Below are 19,821 nucleotides of genomic sequence, written 5' to 3' on the forward strand. Positions count from 1 at the left end.
AGGGGAAAATTTGGAAAAATAAATACAAGGGATAATGTTATAAAAAAATTACTCATGCATATATACTGTGAAAAAAAATTTATAATTATAATTAAGAAAAAAAAGACATAATGAACCCTCTCAAAAACAACAAACTATGTGCCTGGCACTGGATTAAGTGCATTTCAATTCTTATCTTACTTAGATATGTAGGGTCAGGGAGTAGAGGGTTCTATGAGGCCCATCCTTGGACCATTCTGTCAAGTTCTCATCAGGTTTGGTAAGCCTGCTCCAGAAGTGTATAATGGAGACACCTCTATTCAGTTCTTCACAACTCAGAGATATAAGTGCTATTATTATGCTCATTTTAGAGTTGAGGAAACTGAGGCAAACAGAAATTAAATGACTATCTCAGGATCACACAAGTATTACTTGTCTGAGATTTGAAATAGATTTTCTTGACTATAGTGCTTTATCCAATGCACACAGTAAGGAATATTCCTCTTTATTTCACAACCAAGAAAGCTAGAAAACAAAATCCTGCTTAGAGATTCTGTTTAGAACCATTAAGGTAGCAATCATTGAGTTCTCATCCACATTCCCATTCCAAACTAGGTCCCAGTCTATTTGGTTAGATTTTAATTGAGGCAGTGATGTCTCAGAAGCTACTATAGTTCCATTACTTTAGTTATGGGGGGGGGGGGGCGGGGCGCATTTGTTGTAGCTCTCTATTCCTCACTGCACCTTTCTGGTCCTAATCATACCTAATCCATTCCTCTGGTACTCCTTATCTTGGTTCTGAAGCAAGACAATGAAGAGAAGTAGAGTGAAAGTTTTCCAAAGTATCTCTATAGAGTAGAGCTCACAACCAGGGTTCCTCAATCCCCCAGCAGACACTTGCTTCCTTCACCTGGCCCCCCTCAGTGTGGTTTACATTGCTTTGAAGATAAGTAAAGGCATGCTGGTGGGGAAAAGCACAGGCCTTCGCTGAAGCATAAAACCCTCATAATTGGTCTGGCCACAGTTTCCTCCATGCTGTGACTAATCTTGTATGAGTTAATAAATTGTCAGAACTGAGTTGAGAAAACTTCAGCCCCTGAGTTCTCATCACATATGTTTACAGGCTTGAGCCCAGCAAAAGCACAGAGCTAGCGAGTGAGGTCAGCTTCTCTGTTCTGAGGGCTCCTCCCTCTGTTACTTTTCAGCAGTGACAGTTTGACCAACAAGCATTTGTTAGACATTTATTTCCTCAGGACTCTGATAAGACTTGGGGAGATAGAGAAAGGCAAAAACAGATGCTACCTTCAAGGGAGCTTATATTCTAAAGGAAGATATAGCAAGTAAAACAAAAATAGAAACATATAAGGTAATCTTTGAGAATAAGACTCTGATACAAGGAGGGATGGAGTGAGAGACATACCTGCAAGACCTCTTAAAGGAGGTGATCTTTGACCCTAGTCTTAAAGGAAACTAATGATTCTAAGAAGCATAAATGAGGAAGAGAGAGCATTCCATTCTTGCAGGACAACTTCCTCACAGAATAGATGGAGGGGAAAAAGTTAAGACCAGAAAGGTAGGAAGGCAACAGTTTTTAGAACTTTTAAGTATCACATAAAGGACTTAAAATAAATTAACAGCTAACATTTACTTAACTCTTTAAGGTTTGAAAATACTTTACATATGTAGGGGCAGGGAGAAGATGGTTCTATGAGACCCATCCTTGGACCATTCTGCCAAGTTTTCATCAGGTTTGAGGAGTCTGCTTCCAGAAGTGTATAGTGGAGATACCTCCATTCAGAACACCTGCAAGCAATTGTTTTCCATTCTTTTGTTGACTTATTGTGATACAAAATTTAATTATGGCTGCCAAGCTAGAAGTGAATGTTCATACAAAAGACATGAACAAGTAAAATATGTCTCTGTCTCTCTACCTTTGTCTCTCTGTCTCTATTTTTTCCTGTCTCTATCTGTCCATGTGTGTTTCTTTCTCTCTCTCTCTACTTTCATCTGAGAGAAAGAAATATTTTGGACCTCCAGATAGACAGAATAGTGTCAACAGGAGGGGCTATCTCATCTTCTCACTTCCATAGACCTCCATATGCTTCATTGGCTCGTTGCTTCTTTGCAACTTTGCTTGCGTCCATCGTTGCTGGCTACCTGGCTGCCTGAGTAGGGGGCGCCTGGTGTGCTGCTGGGGGCTGAGCGCAGGCATAGGTGGCACGAGGGCGAGCTCTTGTGTGTGCGAGAAGCAAGTGCGGTTGCTACGGCCATACCACCCTGAACGCGCCTGATCTCGTCTGATCTCGGAAGCTAAGCAGGGTCGGGCCTGGTTAGTACTTGGATGGGAGACCGCCTGGGAATACCGGGTGCTGTAGGCTTTTGTGTCCCGCTTCCCCCCCTTTTCCTGCACGGCCAGGCACACGCGCCCTTTCCCGCAACGCCCAAGCACGCCCTCCCCGAGGCCGGACAGCTCCACGCGCTGACCAGGCGGCCGTGCCACCCTTTCTCCCCACGCGCCACATTTCTCCCTGCGCACCCCACCTTCAGCAGCCGCCGCGGCTCTCCTGGGCTCCCAACGGCTTTCTCTGCGCACTGTCTCACCCACACGCTCCCCGGCCACCCCTGCCTGCCTGCCTGCCTGCCTGCCGTTCTTCCTTCCTCTGTTCCTGTCTTTCTGTCTTTCTGACTTCCTTCCTTCTTTCCTCTCTTCTTTTCGTTCCACCATCTGTCCTTCCTTCCCTGCCTTCGTTCTTCCTTCCTTCCTTCCTTCCTTCCTTCCTTCCTTCCTTCCTTCCTTCCTTCCTTCCTTCCTTCCTTCCTTCCTTCCTTGCTTCCTTCCTTCCTTCCTTCCTTCTTTCCTTCCTTCCTTCCTTCAGTGCTTGCTTTCCCTTGTTTCCTTCCTCTTCTTTCCTATCGTTCATTTCCTCCCTCCTTTCCTTGCATTCCATTCCTTCGCTGCTGCCTTCCTCCTTTGCCTCCTTTCTTCATTCTTTGCTTTTACGATTATTATTAATATTATGAATTAAAGCTTTTTATTTACAAAACATATGCGTGGGTAGCTTTTGACCCTCGCATAGCCTTCTGTTCCAAATCATCCCTTCCTTCTTCCCCACTCCCACTCCATGGCAGCTAGTCCAACACCTATTCAATATGTTAAAATATAGGGGAAATCCAATATCCGTATACCTTTGTATACAGTTATCTTGGGGCACAAGAAAAATCAGATCAAGAAGGAAGAAAAAATAAATAAATAAAACCTGAGAAAGAACACAAAACGCAAGCACACAACAACAGCGAGAGGGAGCGTGCTATGTTGTGGCTCACACTCCCTTGCCACGGTCCTCTCTCGGCATGACAGAACAGCTGGAACTGCTTGGCAACATCTCCTCGTGGAAGAGAGCCACGTGGGTCAGAATTAACCTCAGAACCGGCACAACAGCCTTGTTGTTTCCTCGTGTACTGATCTCCCGGTGCTGCTCATTTCACTCAGCATCAGTTCTTGTCAGGCTCTCCAGGCCTCTCGGGAATCATCCTGCTGGTCGTTTCCTACACAACAATCATGTTCCGTCCCATTCATAGACCACAATGTATTCAAGCCCTCCTCCGACTGATGGGCAACCCCTCCGTTTCCAGTTTCTTGACACTACAAGAAGGGCTGTCACCAACCTTTTGGGGGGGGGGGGGGCGGGGGCACGGGTGTGGGTCCCTTTCCCTCCATTAAGATCGATGTCTTTGGGATGTGATCCCAGTAGAAACAATGCTGGCTCAAAGGGTATGCTCAGTTGGATAACTTGTGGAGCATAGTTAGTTCCAAGTTGCTCTCCAGAAGGGTGGGATCCGTTCACAGTTCCACCTACGATGTCTCCGTGGCCCACTCGTCCCGCATCCCCTCCCACATTCGTTAGTATCTTTTCCTGTCATCTTAGCCAGTCTCAGAGGTGTGTAGTGGTATCTCACAATTGTCTTACTTTGCGTTGATTTGGAGCACCTTGTCCTAGGATACAAAGAGTTTCATTTTCTTCATCTGAAAATTGTCTGTTGGTATCCTTTGGCCATTTATCTATCAGTTGGAGAATGGCTTGAACTCTGTTCAGTTTGCATCCCCTCCCTACATATTTTAGAAATGAGGCCTGTATCCGAACCTTTGAATACAAAAATGCGTGCCCAGTGGATGGCTTCCCTTCGCATCGTGCGTCCGTCGTGTCTGCATCTGTTTTGTTTGCACAGAAGCTCTTGAACTTAATGTAAATCCACATTCTCCATTTTTGGTGATCACTAAGGATCTCTAGTTCTTCTTTGGTCACAAAATTCCTTCCTGGTCCACACGTCTGAGAGGTACACTCTCCTGTGTCCTTGTAACTCGTTTATAATGATCATTCTTCATGTCTAGGTGGTGAACCTATTTCGACCTTATCTTGGTATGTAGGGTGTTCTGGGTGGGTCAGTGCCTAGTTTCTGCCCTACTAGTGGCCAATTTTCCCTGCAGTTTTTGTCAAATCGCCAGTCCTTCTCGCCAAAGCTGCCGTCTTTGGATTTGTGGAACACTAGGCTGCTAGAGTCATTGACTATTTTGCTCTGTGAACCTCCCCTACTCCACTGGTGGACTACTCTACTCCGTTTCTTAGCCAGTACCAAATGGTTTTGATGACCGCCGCTTTCAGAGGTGGCCCAGCGAGGTCACCTTCTTCATTTGCTTGTTTGGTTTCCATCAATTCCCTTGAAATCCTTGACCTTTTGTTGTTCCAGATGAAAGTTGTTGTAATTTTTCCTCGGTCAGTCAAATAGTTTCTTGGGAGTTTCATTGGCATGGCACTGAAAAGCTCCATGAGTTTAGGTAGTATTATCCTCTCTATTATATTCGCTGCACGGATCCAAGAGCACCTGAGGTTGGTCCGGTGGTTGACATCTGAGGTGACCTGTGTGGAAAGTGTTTTGTAGTTTTGCTCGTATAGTTCCTGACTTTCCCCTTGGCAGACTGCCCAATATTTTCTTCTATGGAGAGTTATTTTAAAGGGAATTTCTTTTTGTATCTCTTGCTGTTGGATTTTGTTAGTGATGTATAAAAAGGCTGAGGATTTCTGTGGATTTCTTCCGTAACCTGCCACTTTGCTAAAGTTGTGGATGATTTCTAATGTTTTTGTTTTTGTTTTTTTAGTTAATTCTCTAGGGCATTCTTTCTTTGCTTGCTTGCTTACATGCTTGCTTGCTTGCTTGCTTGCTTGCTGCGTTGGCGCCTTCCCTCGTTTTTAAGTTTCCTCCCTCCCTTCCGTGGTTCCCAAAGTCCCTGCTTCCTTTCTACCTTCCTTTCCTTGCTCGTGGTGCCTCATGGGCGTAAAGCATCTTTGAGTTTCTGCGCTGACTTTCTCGCCCATGTGCCTCTGTCCACCGCTGGGTTCCTTGGCTGCTTCATTGGCTCGTTGCTTCTTTGCAACTTTGCTTGCGTCCATCGTTGCTGGCTACCTGGCTGCCTGAGTAGGGGGCGCCTGGTGTGCTGCTGGGGGCTGAGCGCAGGCATAGGTGGCGCGAGGGCGAGCTCTTGGGTGTGCGAGAAGCGAGTGCCGTTGTCTACGGCCATACCACCCTGAACGCGCCCGATCTCGTCTGATCTCGGGAAGCTAAGCAGGGTCGGGCCTGGTTAGTACTTGGATGGGAGACCGCCTGGGAATACCGGGTGCTGTAGGCTTTTGTGTCCCGCTTCCCCGCTTCCCCACCCCCCCCCCCCCCGCTTTTCCCTGCAGGCAGGCCAGCCCACGCGCGCCCTTTCCCCGCAACGCCAAGCACGCCCTCCCCGAGGCCGGGACAGCTCCACGCGCTGACCAGGCGGCCGTGCCACCCTTTCTCCCCACGCGCTACCGCTTGCCCTTTCCGTTGCTTCCGCACCCCAACTCCCAGCGCTACCGGGGCTCGCCGGAGCTCAGGGCATCGCCTTGCTCTGACTCCTTTCTCACCCACCACCTTGCCCGTCCACCTTCCTTCCGCCCCTTCCTTCCTCTCTTCCTCTCTTCCTTCCTTTCTGCCTCCAGTCCTTCCTTCGCTCCCCTCTATCTTCTTCCTTTCCTTGCCCTTCCCTTCCTTCCCTTCCATTCTACATCCTTCCTTCCTTCCTTCCTTCCTTCCTTCCTTCCTTCCTTCCTTCCTTCCTTCCTTCCTTCCTTCCTTCCTTCCTTCCTTCCTTCCTTCCTTCCTTCCGTCCTTCTATTCTTTCCTTCTGTCCTTCCTTTTGTTCTTTTCTTCTTTCCTTCCTTTCATTTCGTCCTTGCTTTCCTTCCATCCCATTCCTTCGCTTCCTTCCTTCTTTCCATTCTTCCTTCCTGCTTTCCCTTTCTTTCTTCATTCTTTGTGTTCTTCCTTCCTACCTGTCGTCCTTTCCCTCCCTTCCCTTCTATCTTTTGCCGCGTGGGGGCAAGGCACCGAAGATTCTGCAGTCACATTCTCGCGCCCATGCCTCTGTCCACTCCTTCCTTGCTTGCTTGCTTGCTTGCTTGCTTCCTTGTTTCCTTGCTTGCTTCCTTGCTTCCTTGCTTCCTTGCTTCCCCTCCTACTTCCTTCCTTGCTTCCTTCAGTGCGCGTCCACATGCTAGCTGGCTGCCTACCTGCCTTCGTCCCTTCCTGAGCTCCCTCTGTGCCCCCTGCATCTTTCCCTTCGGGTTTCCCCTTCCCCTTTTGAGGTGGGGGCCTCCTTGGGCTCAGGTTTTGCCCATTTGAGCTGGCAGGCAGTCGACGGGTCTCTGTGGAGCGGAAGCTCCCCCGAGCGGCGCAGGACTCGGGCCTGGGTTGGGGGCCCTGGCCGACCACGTCGCCCCTAGGCTCCGAGGCCAGAGGCCCAGAGGCCAGGCTGCGTGAGAGGGTCTCGGAGGCGCTGGCGGCTGACAGGCTGAAGGAAGAGGACGCCCTGAAGACAGGGCCGGCCCCTGGGAGATGAAGAGGGTTTGGGACAGGCTTGACGGAGAGGCCACCCTGGGGCTAGCTGGCGCTTGGAGGAAGCCCGACAGGGCAGCAGGACTACCAGCAAGGGGCTGGGAGAGTCCTGGGTGGGCCTGGGTCGCCTGGTGGGCCAGGCACGGGGGCCCTGGCGCGGGCCGCAGGGGCGGGCCAGAGCAGAGGGAGAGATAGAGAGAGAGAGAGACGAGAGAGAGAGAGAGAGAGAGAGAGAGAGAGAGAGAGAGAGAGAGAGAGAGAGAGCGAGAAAGCGTGGACCGGTTGGCCTGGCACGCAGGGACAGCGAGGGCGCGGGCTCCTGTAGCCGTGCCGTGCCGTGCCGTGCCGTGCCGTGCCGTGCCTTGCCGTGCCGTGCCCGCCCCTCCCCTCCCCTCCCCTCCCCTCCGGCCGCGCCTAGCTGGGCAGCGCGGGGGGGGGGGGGCGTGGGTGTGGGGGGCCGTGGGTGCGCGTGGCCGGGACCCGGGGCAGGGCAGTTCGGCAGCAGGAGGCGGTGGAGCCAGGGTGGGGGGTGGGTCGGGGCGGTCCGGGCAGCCCCTGGGCCGTGCTGCGGGGCCCAGCGCCTTGGGTGCCGGCGGACCGGAGAGGGAGCCGGTTAGGCCGTCGCCTTGGTAGGGGCCGGGCCTGGCCCGGCGCAGCAAAGAGCGGCCCTCCGGCCCAGTGGTGCGGCGCCCGGCGGTCCCCAAAGGGGCAGGAGCCCGGCGAGCTCCCCCGGGCGGCGCTGTTGGGGGCCGAGGTTGGCCGGAGTGGGCGCGAGCGCGCGCTCTTGAGAGGGTGTCAGGAGCGCAGCTCTGTCGTCTACGGCCATACCACCCTGAACGCGCCCCGATCTCGTCTGATCTCGGAAGCTAAGCAGGGTCGGGCCTGGTTAGTACTTGAGATGGGAGACCGCCTGGGAATTACCGGGTGCTGTAGGCTTTTGTGTCCCGCTTCCCCCCCTTTTCCTGCACGGCCAGGCACACGCGCCCTTTCCCGCAACGCCCAAGCACGCCCTCCCCGAGGCCGGACAGCTCCACGCGCTGACCAGGCGGCCGTGCCACCCTTTCTCCCCACGCGCCACATTTCTCCCTGCGCACCTCCCACCTTCAGCAGCCGCCGCGGCTCTCCTGGGCTCCCAACGGCTTTCTCTGCGCACTGTCTCACCCCACACGCTCCCCCGGCCACCCCTGCCTGCCTGCCTGCCTGCCTGCCTGCCGTTCTTCCTTCCTCTGTTCCTGTCTTTCTGTCTTTCTGACTTCCTTCCTTCTTTCCTCTCTTCTTTTCGTTCCACCATCTGTCCTTCCTTCCTGCCTTCGTTCTTCCTTCCTTCCTTCCTTCCTTCCTTCCTTCCTTCCTTCCTTCCTTCCTTCCTTCCTTCCTTCCTTCCTTCCTTCCTTCCTTCCTTCCTTCCTTCTTTCCTTCCTTCCTTCCTTCAGTGCTTGCTTTCCCTTGTTTCCTTCCTCTTCTTTTCCTATCGTTCATTTCCTCCCTCCTTTCCTTGCATTCCATTCCTTCGCTGCTGCCTTCCTCCTTTGCCTCCTTTCTTCATTCTTTGCTTTTACGATTATTATTAATATTATGAATTAAAGCTTTTTATTTACAAAACATATGCGTGGGTAGCTTTTGACCCTCGCATAGCCTTCTGTTCCAAATCATCCCTTCCTTCTTCCCCACTCCCACTCCATGGCAGCTAGTCCAACACCTATTCAATATGTTAAAATATAGGGGAAATCCAATATCCGTATACCTTTGTATACAGTTATCTTGGGGCACAAGAAAAATCAGATCAAGAAGGAAGAAAAAAAAAAATAAATAAAACCTGAGAAAGAACACAAAACGCAAGCACACAACAACAGCGAGAGGGAGCGTGCTATGTTGTGGCTCACACTCCCTTGCCACGGTCCTCTCTCGGCATCACAGAACAGCTGGAACTGCTTGGCAACATCTCCTCGTGGAAGAGAGCCACGTGGGTCAGAATTAACCTCAGAACCCGCACAACAGCCTTGTTGTTTCCTCGTGTACTGATCTCCCGGTGCTGCTCATTTCACTCAGCATCAGTTCTTGTCAGGCTCTCCAGGCCTCTCGGGAATCATCCTGCTGGTCGTTTCCTACACAACAATCATGTTCCGTCCCATTCATAGACCACAATGTATTCAAGCCCTCCTCCGACTGATGGGCAACCCCTCCGTTTCCAGTTTCTTGACACTACAAGAAGGGCTGTCACCAACCTTTTTTTTGGGGGGGGGCGGGGGCACGGGTGTGGGTCCCTTTCCCTCCATTAAGATCGATGTCTTTGGGATGTGATCCCAGTAGAAACAATGCTGGCTCAAAGGGTATGCTCAGTTGGATAACTTGTGGAGCATAGTTAGTTCCAAGTTGCTCTCCAGAAGGGTGGGATCCGTTCACAGTTCCACCTACGATGTCTCCGTGGCCCACTCGTCCCGCATCCCCTCCCACATTCGTTAGTATCTTTTCCTGTCATCTTAGCCAGTCTCAGAGGTGTGTAGTGGTATCTCACAATTGTCTTACTTTGCGTTGATTTGGAGCACCTTGTCCTAGGATACAAAGAGTTTCATTTTCTTCATCTGAAAATTGTCTGTTGGTATCCTTTGGCCATTTATCTATCAGTTGGAGAATGGCTTGAACTCTGTTCAGTTTGCATCCCCTCCCTACATATTTTAGAAATGAGGCCTGTATCCAAACCTTTGAATACAAAAATGCGTGCCCAGTGGATGGCTTCCCTTCGCATCGTCCGTCCGTCGTGTCTGCATCTGTTTTGTTTGCACAGAAGCTCTTGAACTTAATGTAAATCCACATTCTCCATTTTTGGTGATCACTAAGGATCTCTAGTTCTTCTTTGGTCACAAAATTCCTTCCTGGTCCACACGTCTGAGAGGTACACTCTCCTGTGTCCTTGTAACTCGTTTATAATGATCATTCTTCATGTCTAGGTGGTGAACCTATTTCGACCTTATCTTGGTATGTAGGGTGTTCTGGGTGGGTCAGTGCCTAGTTTCTGCCCTACTAGTGGCCAATTTTCCCTGCAGTTTTTGTCAAATCGCCAGTCCTTCTCGCCAAAGCTGCCGTCTTTGGATTTGTGGAACACTAGGCTGCTAGAGTCATTGACTATTTTGCTCTGTGAACCTCCCCTACTCCACTGGTGGACTACTCTACTCCGTTTCTTAGCCAGTACCAAATGGTTTTGATGACCGCCGCTTTCAGAGGTGGCCCAGCGAGGTCACCTTCTTCATTTGCTTGTTTGGTTTCCATCAATTCCCTTGAAATCCTTGACCTTTTGTTGTTCCAGATGAAAGTTGTTGTAATTTTTCCTCGGTCAGTCAAATAGTTTCTTGGGAGTTTCATTGGCATGGCACTGAAAAGCTCCATGAGTTTAGGTAGTATTATCCTCTCTATTATATTCGCTGCACGGATCCAAGAGCACCTGAGGTTGGTCCGGTGGTTGACATCTGAGGTGACCTGTGTGGAAAGTGTTTTGTAGTTTTGCTCGTATAGTTCCTGACTTTCCCCTTGGCAGACTGCCCAATATTTTCTTCTATGGAGAGTTATTTTAAAGGGAATTTCTTTTTGTATCTCTTGCTGTTGGATTTTGTTAGTGATGTATAAAAAGGCTGAGGATTTCTGTGGATTTCTTCCGTAACCTGCCACTTTGCTAAAGTTGTGGATGATTTCTAATGTTTTTGTTTTTGTTTTTTTAGTTAATTCTCTAGGGCATTCTTTCTTTGCTTGCTTGCTTACATGCTTGCTTGCTTGCTTGCTTGCTTGCTTGCTGCGTTGGCGCCTTCCCTCGTTTTTAAGTTTCCTCCCTCCCTTCCGTGGTTCCCAAAGTCCCTGCTTCCTTTCTACCTTCCTTTCCTTGCTCGTGGTGCCTCATGGGCGTAAAGCATCTTTGAGTTTCTGCGCTGACTTTCTCGCCCATGTGCCTCTGTCCACCGCTGGGTTCCTTGGCTGCTTCATTGGCTCGTTGCTTCTTTGCAACTTTGCTTGCGTCCATCGTTGCTGGCTACCTGGCTGCCTGAGTAGGGGGCGCCTGGTGTGCTGCTGGGGGCTGAGCGCAGGCATAGGTGGCGCGAGGGCGAGCTCTTGGGTGTGCGAGAAGCGAGTGCCGTTGTCTACGGCCATACCACCCTGAACGCGCCCGATCTCGTCTGATCTCGGAAGCTAAGCAGGGTCGGGCCTGGTTAGTACTTGGATGGGAGACCGCCTGGGAATACCGGGTGCTGTAGGCTTTTGTGTCCCGCTTCCCCCCCCCCCCCTTTTCCTGCAGGGCCAGGCCCACGCGCGCCCTTTCCCGCAACGCCCAAGCACGCCCTCCCCGAGGCCGGACAGCTCCACGCGCTGACCAGGCGGCCGTGCCACCCTTTCTCCCCACGCGCTACGCTTGCCCTTCCGTTGCTTCCGCACCCCAACTCCCAGCGCTACCGGGGCTCGCCGGAGCTCAGGGCATCGCCTTGCTCTGACTCCTTTCTCACCCACACCTTGCCGTCCACTCCTTCCGCCCTTCCTTCCTCTCTTCCTCTCTTCCTTCCTTTCTGCCTCCAGTCCTTCCTTCGCTCCCTCTATTCTTCCTTCCTTGCCTTCCCTTCCTTCCCTTCCATTCTATCCTTCCTTCCTTCCTTCCTTCCTTCCTTCCTTCCTTCCTTCCTTCCTTCCTTCCTTCCTTCAGTCCTTCTTTCTTTCCTTCTGTCCTTCCTTTTGTTCTTTTCTTCTTTCCTTCCTTTCATTTCGTCCTTGCTTTCCTTCCATCCCATTCCTTCGCTCCTTCCTTCTTTCCATTCTTCCTTCCTGCTTCCCTTTCTTTCTTCATTCTTTGTGTTCTTCCTTCCTACCTGTCGTCCTTCCCTCCCTTCCCTTCTATCTTTTGCCGCGTGGGGGCAAGGCACCGAGATTCTGCAGTCACATTCTCGCGCCCATGCCTCTGTCCACTCCTTCCTTGCTTGCTTGCTTGCTTGCTTGCTTCCTTGTTTCCTTGCTTGCTTCCTTGCTTCCTTGCTTCCTTGCTTCCCTCCTACCTTCCTTCCTTGCTTCCTTCAGTGCGTCCACATGCTAGCTGGCTGCCTACCTGCCTTCGTCCCTTCCTGAGCTCCCTCTGTGCCCCCTGCATCTTTCCCTTCGGGTTTCCCTTCCCCTTTTGAGGTGGGGCCTCCTTGGGCTCAGGTTTTGCCCATTTGAGCTGGCAGGCAGTCGACGGGTCTCTGTGGAGCGGAAGCTCCCCGAGCGCGCAGGACTCGGGCCTGGGTTGGGGGCCCTGGCCGACCGTCGCCCCTAGGCTCCGAGGCCAGAGGCCAGAGGCCAGGCTGCGTGAGAGGGTCTCGGAGGCGCTGGCGGCTGACAGGCTGAAGGAAGAGGACGCCCTGAAGACAGGGCCGGCCCCTGGGATGAAGAGGGTTTGGGACAGGCTTGACGGAGAGGCCACCTGGGGCTAGCTGGCGCTTGGAGGAAGCCCGACAGGGCAGCAGACTACCAGCAAGGGGCTGGGAGAGTCTGGGTGGGCCTGGGTCGCCTGGTGGGCCAGGCACGGGGCCCTGGCGCGGGCCGCAGGGCGGGCCAGAGCAGAGGGAGAGAGAGAGAGAGAGAGAGAGAGAGAGAGAGAGAGAGAGAGAGAGAGAGAGAGAGAGAGAGAGCGAGAAAGCGTGGACCGGTGGCCTGGCACGCAGGGACAGCGAGGGCGCGGGCTCCTGTAGCCGTGCCGTGCCGTGCCGTGCCGTGCCGTGCCGTGCCTTGCCGTGCCGTGCCCGCCCCTCCCCTCCCCTCCCCTCCCCTCCGGCCGCGCCTAGCTGGGCAGCGCGGGGGTGGGGGGGCCGTGGGTTGCGCGTGGCCGGGACCCGGGGCAGGGCAGTTCGGCAGCAGGAGGCGGTGGAGCCAGGGTGGGGGTGGGTCGGGCGGTCCGGGCAGCCCCTGGCCGTGCTGCGGGGCCCAGCGCCTTGGGTGCCGGCGGACCGGAGAGGGAGCCGGTTAGGCCGTCGCCTTGGTAGGGGCCGGGCCTGGCCCGGCGCAGCAAGAGCGGCCCTCCGGCCAGTGGTGCGGCGCCCGGCGGTCCCCAAAGGGGCAGGAGCCCGGCGAGCTCCCCCGGGCGGCGCTGTTGGGGGCCGAGGTTGGCCGGAGTGGGCGCGAGCGCGCGCTCTTGAGGGTGTCAGGAGCGCAGCTCGTCGTCTACGGCCATACCACCCTGAACGCGCCCGATCTCGTCTGATCTCGGAAGCTAAGCAGGGTCGGGCCTGGTTAGTACTTGGATGGGAGACCGCCTGGGAATACCGGGTGCTGTAGGCTTTTGTGTCCCGCTTCCCCCCCTTTTCCTGCACGGCCAGGCACACGCGCCCTTTCCCGCAACGCCCAAGCACGCCCTCCCCGAGGCCGGACAGCTCCACGCGCTGACCAGGCGGCCGTGCCACCCTTTCTCCCCACGCGCCACATTTCTCCCTGCGCACCCCACCTTCAGCAGCCGCCGCGGCTCTCCTGGGCTCCCAACGGCTTTCTCTGCGCACTGTCTCACCCACACGCTCCCCGGCCACCCCTGCCTGCCTGCCTGCCTGCCTGCCTGCCGTTCTTCCTTCCTCTGTTCCTGTCTTTCTGTCTTTCTGACTTCCTTCCTTCTTTCCTCTCTTCTTTTCGTTCCACCATCTGTCCTTCCTTCCCTGCCTTCGTTCTTCCTTCCTTCCTTCCTTCCTTCCTTCCTTCCTTCCTTCCTTCCTTCCTTCCTTCCTTCCTTCCTTCCTTCCTTCCTTCCTTCTTTCCTTCCTTCCTTCCTTCAGTGCTTGCTTTCCCTTGTTTCCTTCCTCTTCTTTCCTATCGTTCATTTCCTCCCTCCTTTCCTTGCATTCCATTCCTTCGCTGCTGCCTTCCTCCTTTGCCTCCTTTCTTCATTCTTTGCTTTTACGATTATTATTAATATTATGAATTAAAGCTTTTTATTTACAAAACATATGCGTGGGTAGCTTTTGACCCTCGCATAGCCTTCTGTTCCAAATCATCCCTTCCTTCTTCCCCACTCCCACTCCATGGCAGCTAGTCCAACACCTATTCAATATGTTAAAATATAGGGGAAATCCAATATCCGTATACCTTTGTATACAGTTATCTTGGGGCACAAGAAAAATCAGATCAAGAAGGAAGAAAAAAAAAAATAAATAAAACCTGAGAAAGAACACAAAACGCAAGCACACAACAACAGCGAGAGGGAGCGTGCTATGTTGTGGCTCACACTCCCTTGCCACGGTCCTCTCTCGGCATCACAGAACAGCTGGAACTGCTTGGCAACATCTCCTCGTGGAAGAGAGCCACGTGGGTCAGAATTAACCTCAGAACCCGCACAACAGCCTTGTTGTTTCCTCGTGTACTGATCTCCCGGTGCTGCTCATTTCACTCAGCATCAGTTCTTGTCAGGCTCTCCAGGCCTCTCGGGAATCATCCTGCTGGTCGTTTCCTACACAACAATCATGTTCCGTCCCATTCATAGACCACAATGTATTCAAGCCCTCCTCCGACTGATGGGCAACCCCTCCGTTTCCAGTTTCTTGACACTACAAGAAGGGCTGTCACCAACCTTTTTTTTGGGGGGGGGCGGGGGCACGGGTGTGGGTCCCTTTCCCTCCATTAAGATCGATGTCTTTGGGATGTGATCCCAGTAGAAACAATGCTGGCTCAAAGGGTATGCTCAGTTGGATAACTTGTGGAGCATAGTTAGTTCCAAGTTGCTCTCCAGAAGGGTGGGATCCGTTCACAGTTCCACCTACGATGTCTCCGTGGCCCACTCGTCCCGCATCCCCTCCCACATTCGTTAGTATCTTTTCCTGTCATCTTAGCCAGTCTCAGAGGTGTGTAGTGGTATCTCACAATTGTCTTACTTTGCGTTGATTTGGAGCACCTTGTCCTAGGATACAAAGAGTTTCATTTTCTTCATCTGAAAATTGTCTGTTGGTATCCTTTGGCCATTTATCTATCAGTTGGAGAATGGCTTGAACTCTGTTCAGTTTGCATCCCCTCCCTACATATTTTAGAAATGAGGCCTGTATCCGAACCTTTGAATACAAAAATGCGTGCCCAGTGGATGGCTTCCCTTCGCATCGTGCGTCCGTCGTGTCTGCATCTGTTTTGTTTGCACAGAAGCTCTTGAACTTAATGTAAATCCACATTCTCCATTTTTGGTGATCACTAAGGATCTCTAGTTCTTCTTTGGTCACAAAATTCCTTCCTGGTCCACACGTCTGAGAGGTACACTCTCCTGTGTCCTTGTAACTCGTTTATAATGATCATTCTTCATGTCTAGGTGGTGAACCTATTTCGACCTTATCTTGGTATGTAGGGTGTTCTGGGTGGGTCAGTGCCTAGTTTCTGCCCTACTAGTGGCCAATTTTCCCTGCAGTTTTTGTCAAATCGCCAGTCCTTCTCGCCAAAGCTGCCGTCTTTGGATTTGTGGAACACTAGGCTGCTAGAGTCATTGACTATTTTGCTCTGTGAACCTCCCCTACTCCACTGGTGGACTACTCTACTCCGTTTCTTAGCCAGTACCAAATGGTTTTGATGACCGCCGCTTTCAGAGGTGGCCCAGCGAGGTCACCTTCTTCATTTGCTTGTTTGGTTTCCATCAATTCCCTTGAAATCCTTGACCTTTTGTTGTTCCAGATGAAAGTTGTTGTAATTTTTCCTCGGTCAGTCAAATAGTTTCTTGGGAGTTTCATTGGCATGGCACTGAAAAGCTCCATGAGTTTAGGTAGTATTATCCTCTCTATTATATTCGCTGCACGGATCCAAGAGCACCTGAGGTTGGTCCGGTGGTTGACATCTGAGGTGACCTGTGTGGAAAGTGTTTTGTAGTTTTGCTCGTATAGTTCCTGACTTTCCCCTTGGCAGACTGCCCAATATTTTCTTCTATGGAGAGTTATTTTAAAGGGAATTTCTTTTTGTATCTCTTGCTGTTGGATTTTGTTAGTGATGTATAAAAAGGCTGAGGATTTCTGTGGATTTCTTCCGTAACCTGCCACTTTGCTAAAGTTGTGGATGATTTCTAATGTTTTTGTTTTTGTTTTTTTAGTTAATTCTCTAGGGCATTCTTTCTTTGCTTGCTTGCTTACATGCTTGCTTGCTTGCTTGCTTGCTTGCTTGCTGCGTTGGCGCCTTCCCTCGTTTTTAAGTTTCCTCCCTCCCTTCCGTGGTTCCCAAAGTCCCTGCTTCCTTTCTACCTTCCTTTCCTTGCTCGTGGTGCCTCATGGGCGTAAAGCATCTTTGAGTTTCTGCGCTGACTTTCTCGCCCATGTGCCTCTGTCCACCGCTGGGTTCCTTGGCTGCTTCATTGGCTCGTTGCTTCTTTGCAACTTTGCTTGCGTCCATCGTTGCTGGCTACCTGGCTGCCTGAGTAGGGGGCGCCTGGTGTGCTGCTGGGGGCTGAGCGCAGGCATAGGTGGCGCGAGGGCGAGCTCTTGGGTGTGCGAGAAGCGAGTGCCGTTGTCTACGGCCATACCACCCTGAACGCGCCCGATCTCGTCTGATCTCGGAAGCTAAGCAGGGTCGGGCCTGGTTAGTACTTGGATGGGAGACCGCCTGGGAATACCGGGTGCTGTAGGCTTTTGTGTCCCGCTCCCCCCCCCCCTTTTCCTGCAGGGCCAGGCCCACGCGCGCCCTTTCCCGCAACGCCCAAGCACGCCCTCCCCGAGGCCGGACAGCTCCACGCGCTGACCAGGCGGCCGTGCCACCCTTTCTCCCCACGCGCTACGCTTGCCCTTCCGTTGCTTCCGCACCCCAACTCCCAGCGCTACCGGGGCTCGCCGGAGCTCAGGGCATCGCCTTGCTCTGACTCCTTGCTCACCCACACCTTGCCGTCCACTCCTTCCGCCCTTCCTTCCTCTCTTCCTCTCTTCCTTCCTTTCTGCCTCCAGTCCTTCCTTCGCTCCCTCTATTCTTCCTTCCTTGCCTTCCCTTCCTTCCCTTCCATTCTATCCTTCCTTCCTTCCTTCCTTCCTTCCTTCCTTCCTTCCTTCCTTCCTTCAGTCCTTCTTTCTTTCCTTCTGTCCTTCCTTTTGTTCTTTTCTTCTTTCCTTCCTTTCATTTCGTCCTTGCTTTCCTTCCATCCCATTCCTTCGCTCCTTCCTTCTTTCCATTCTTCCTTCCTGCTTCCCTTTCTTTCTTCATTCTTTGTGTTCTTCCTTCCTACCTGTCGTCCTTCCCTCCCTTCCCTTCTATCTTTTGCCGCGTGGGGGCAAGGCACCGAGATTCTGCAGTCACATTCTCGCGCCCATGCCTCTGTCCACTCCTTCCTTGCTTGCTTGCTTGCTTGCTTGCTTCCTTGTTTCCTTGCTTGCTTCCTTGCTTCCTTGCTTCCTTGCTTCCCTCCTACCTTCCTTCCTTGCTTCCTTCAGTGCGTCCACATGCTAGCTGGCTGCCTACCTGCCTTCGTCCCTTCCTGAGCTCCCTCTGTGCCCCCTGCATCTTTCCCTTCGGGTTTCCCTTCCCCTTTTGAGGTGGGGCCTCCTTGGGCTCAGGTTTTGCCCATTTGAGCTGGCAGGCAGTCGACGGGTCTCTGTGGAGCGGAAGCTCCCCGAGCGCGCAGGACTCGGGCCTGGGTTGGGGGCCCTGGCCGACCGTCGCCCCTAGGCTCCGAGGCCAGAGGCCAGAGGCCAGGCTGCGTGAGAGGGTCTCGGAGGCGCTGGCGGCTGACAGGCTGAAGGAAGAGGACGCCCTGAAGACAGGGCCGGCCCCTGGGATGAAGAGGGTTTGGGACAGGCTTGACGGAGAGGCCACCTGGGGCTAGCTGGCGCTTGGAGGAAGCCCGACAGGGCAGCAGACTACCAGCAAGGGGCTGGGAGAGTCTGGGTGGGCCTGGGTCGCCTGGTGGGCCAGGCACGGGGCCCTGGCGCGGGCCGCAGGGCGGGCCAGAGCAGAGAGAGAGAGAGAGAGAGAGAGAGAGAGAGAGAGAGAGAGAGAGAGAGAGAGAGAGAGAGAGAGAGAGAGAGAGAGAGCGTGGACCGGTGGCCTGGCACGCAGGGACAGCGAGGGCGCGGGCTCCTGTAGCCGTGCCGTGCCGTGCCGTGCCGTGCCGTGCCGTGCCTTGCCGTGCCGTGCCCGCCCCTCCCCTCCCCTCCCCTCCCCTCCGGCCGCGCCTAGCTGGGCAGCGCGGGGGTGGGGGGGCCGTGGGTTGCGCGTGGCCGGGACCCGGGGCAGGGCAGTTCGGCAGCAGGAGGCGGTGGAGCCAGGGTGGGGGTGGGTCGGGCGGTCCGGGCAGCCCCTGGCCGTGCTGCGGGGCCCAGCGCCTTGGGTGCCGGCGGACCGGAGAGGGAGCCGGTTAGGCCGTCGCCTTGGTAGGGGCCGGGCCTGGCCCGGCGCAGCAAGAGCGGCCCTCCGGCCAGTGGTGCGGCGCCCGGCGGTCCCCAAAGGGGCAGGAGCCCGGCGAGCTCCCCCGGGCGGCGCTGTTGGGGGCCGAGGTTGGCCGGAGTGGGCGCGAGCGCGCGCTCTTGAGGGTGTCAGGAGCGCAGCTCGTCGTCTACGGCCATACCACCCTGAACGCGCCCGATCTCGTCTGATCTCGGAAGCTAAGCAGGGTCGGGCCTGGTTAGTACTTGGATTGGAGACCGCCTGGGAATACCGGGTGCTGTAGGCTTTTGTGTCCCGCTTCCCCCCCTTTTCCTGCACGGCCAGGCACACGCGCCCTTTCCCGCAACGCCCAAGCACGCCCTCCCCGAGGCCGGACAGCTCCACGCGCTGACCAGGCGGCCGTGCCACCCTTTCTCCCCACGCGCCACATTTCTCCCTGCGCACCCCACCTTCAGCAGCCGCCGCGGCTCTCCTGGGCTCCCAACGGCTTTCTCTGCGCACTGTCTCACCCACACGCTCCCCGGCCACCCCTGCCTGCCTGCCTGCCTGCCTGCCTGCCGTTCTTCCTTCCTCTGTTCCTGTCTTTCTGTCTTTCTGACTTCCTTCCTTCTTTCCTCTCTTCTTTTCGTTCCACCATCTGTCCTTCCTTCCCTGCCTTCGTTCTTCCTTCCTTCCTTCCTTCCTTCCTTCCTTCCTTCCTTCCTTCCTTCCTTCCTTCCTTCCTTCCTTCCTTGCTTCCTTCCTTCCTTCCTTCCTTCTTTCCTTCCTTCCTTCCTTCAGTGCTTGCTTTCCCTTGTTTCCTTCCTCTTCTTTCCTATCGTTCATTTCCTCCCTCCTTTCCTTGCATTCCATTCCTTCGCTGCTGCCTTCCTCCTTTGCCTCCTTTCTTCATTCTTTGCTTTTACGATTATTATTAATATTATGAATTAAAGCTTTTTATTTACAAAACATATGCGTGGGTAGCTTTTGACCCTCGCATAGCCTTCTGTTCCAAATCATCCCTTCCTTCTTCCCCACTCCCACTCCATGGCAGCTAGTCCAACACCTATTCAATATGTTAAAATATAGGGGAAATCCAATATCCGTATACCTTTGTATACAGTTATCTTGGGGCACAAGAAAAATCAGATCAAGAAGGAAGAAAAAAAAAAATAAATAAAACCTGAGAAAGAACACAAAACGCAAGCACACAACAACAGCGAGAGGGAGCGTGCTATGTTGTGGCTCACACTCCCTTGCCACGGTCCTCTCTCGGCATCACAGAACAGCTGGAACTGCTTGGCAACATCTCCTCGTGGAAGAGAGCCACGTGGGTCAGAATTAACCTCAGAACCGGCACAACAGCCTTGTTGTTTCCTCGTGTACTGATCTCCCGGTGCTGCTCATTTCACTCAGCATCAGTTCTTGTCAGGCTCTCCAGGCCTCTCGGGAATCATCCTGCTGGTCGTTTCCTACACAACAATCATGTTCCGTCCCATTCATAGACCACAATGTATTCAAGCCCTCCTCCGACTGATGGGCAACCCCTCCGTTTCCAGTTTCTTGACACTACAAGAAGGGCTGTCACCAACCTTTTTTTTGGGGGGGGGCGGGGGCACGGGTGTG

General features: G+C 53.5%; 7 non-coding genes across 7 annotated transcripts; all 7 read left to right on the forward strand.

Annotated features, from left to right (window-relative positions):
• The first annotated feature begins 2,238 nt into the window (after positions 1–2,238).
• On the forward strand, positions 2,239–2,357 carry LOC141542107 (5S ribosomal RNA). Its single transcript, XR_012482109.1, has one exon. It is a non-coding gene; the product is annotated as a 5S ribosomal RNA (ribosomal RNA).
• A 3,185-nt stretch (positions 2,358–5,542) lies between these two features.
• LOC141542105 (5S ribosomal RNA) lies at positions 5,543–5,662 on the forward strand. The gene has a single exon (XR_012482107.1). It is a non-coding gene; the product is annotated as a 5S ribosomal RNA (ribosomal RNA).
• Positions 5,663–7,711: 2,049 nt separating this feature from the next.
• LOC141542110 (5S ribosomal RNA) lies at positions 7,712–7,833 on the forward strand. Its single transcript, XR_012482112.1, has one exon. It is a non-coding gene; the product is annotated as a 5S ribosomal RNA (ribosomal RNA).
• Positions 7,834–11,022: 3,189 nt separating this feature from the next.
• On the forward strand, positions 11,023–11,141 carry LOC141542042 (5S ribosomal RNA). Its single transcript, XR_012482047.1, has one exon. It is a non-coding gene; the product is annotated as a 5S ribosomal RNA (ribosomal RNA).
• Positions 11,142–13,063: 1,922 nt separating this feature from the next.
• Positions 13,064–13,182, forward strand: LOC141542102 (5S ribosomal RNA). Its single transcript, XR_012482104.1, has one exon. It is a non-coding gene; the product is annotated as a 5S ribosomal RNA (ribosomal RNA).
• Positions 13,183–16,355: 3,173 nt separating this feature from the next.
• LOC141542113 (5S ribosomal RNA) lies at positions 16,356–16,474 on the forward strand. Its single transcript, XR_012482113.1, has one exon. It is a non-coding gene; the product is annotated as a 5S ribosomal RNA (ribosomal RNA).
• Positions 16,475–18,383: 1,909 nt separating this feature from the next.
• Positions 18,384–18,502, forward strand: LOC141542106 (5S ribosomal RNA). Its single transcript, XR_012482108.1, has one exon. It is a non-coding gene; the product is annotated as a 5S ribosomal RNA (ribosomal RNA).
• The last annotated feature ends 1,319 nt before the right edge of the window (positions 18,503–19,821 follow it).

The sequence above is a fragment of the Sminthopsis crassicaudata genome, chromosome 4 (assembly GCF_048593235.1).
Source record: "Sminthopsis crassicaudata isolate SCR6 chromosome 4, ASM4859323v1, whole genome shotgun sequence".
Classification (NCBI taxonomy): Eukaryota; Metazoa; Chordata; class Mammalia; order Dasyuromorphia; family Dasyuridae; genus Sminthopsis; species Sminthopsis crassicaudata.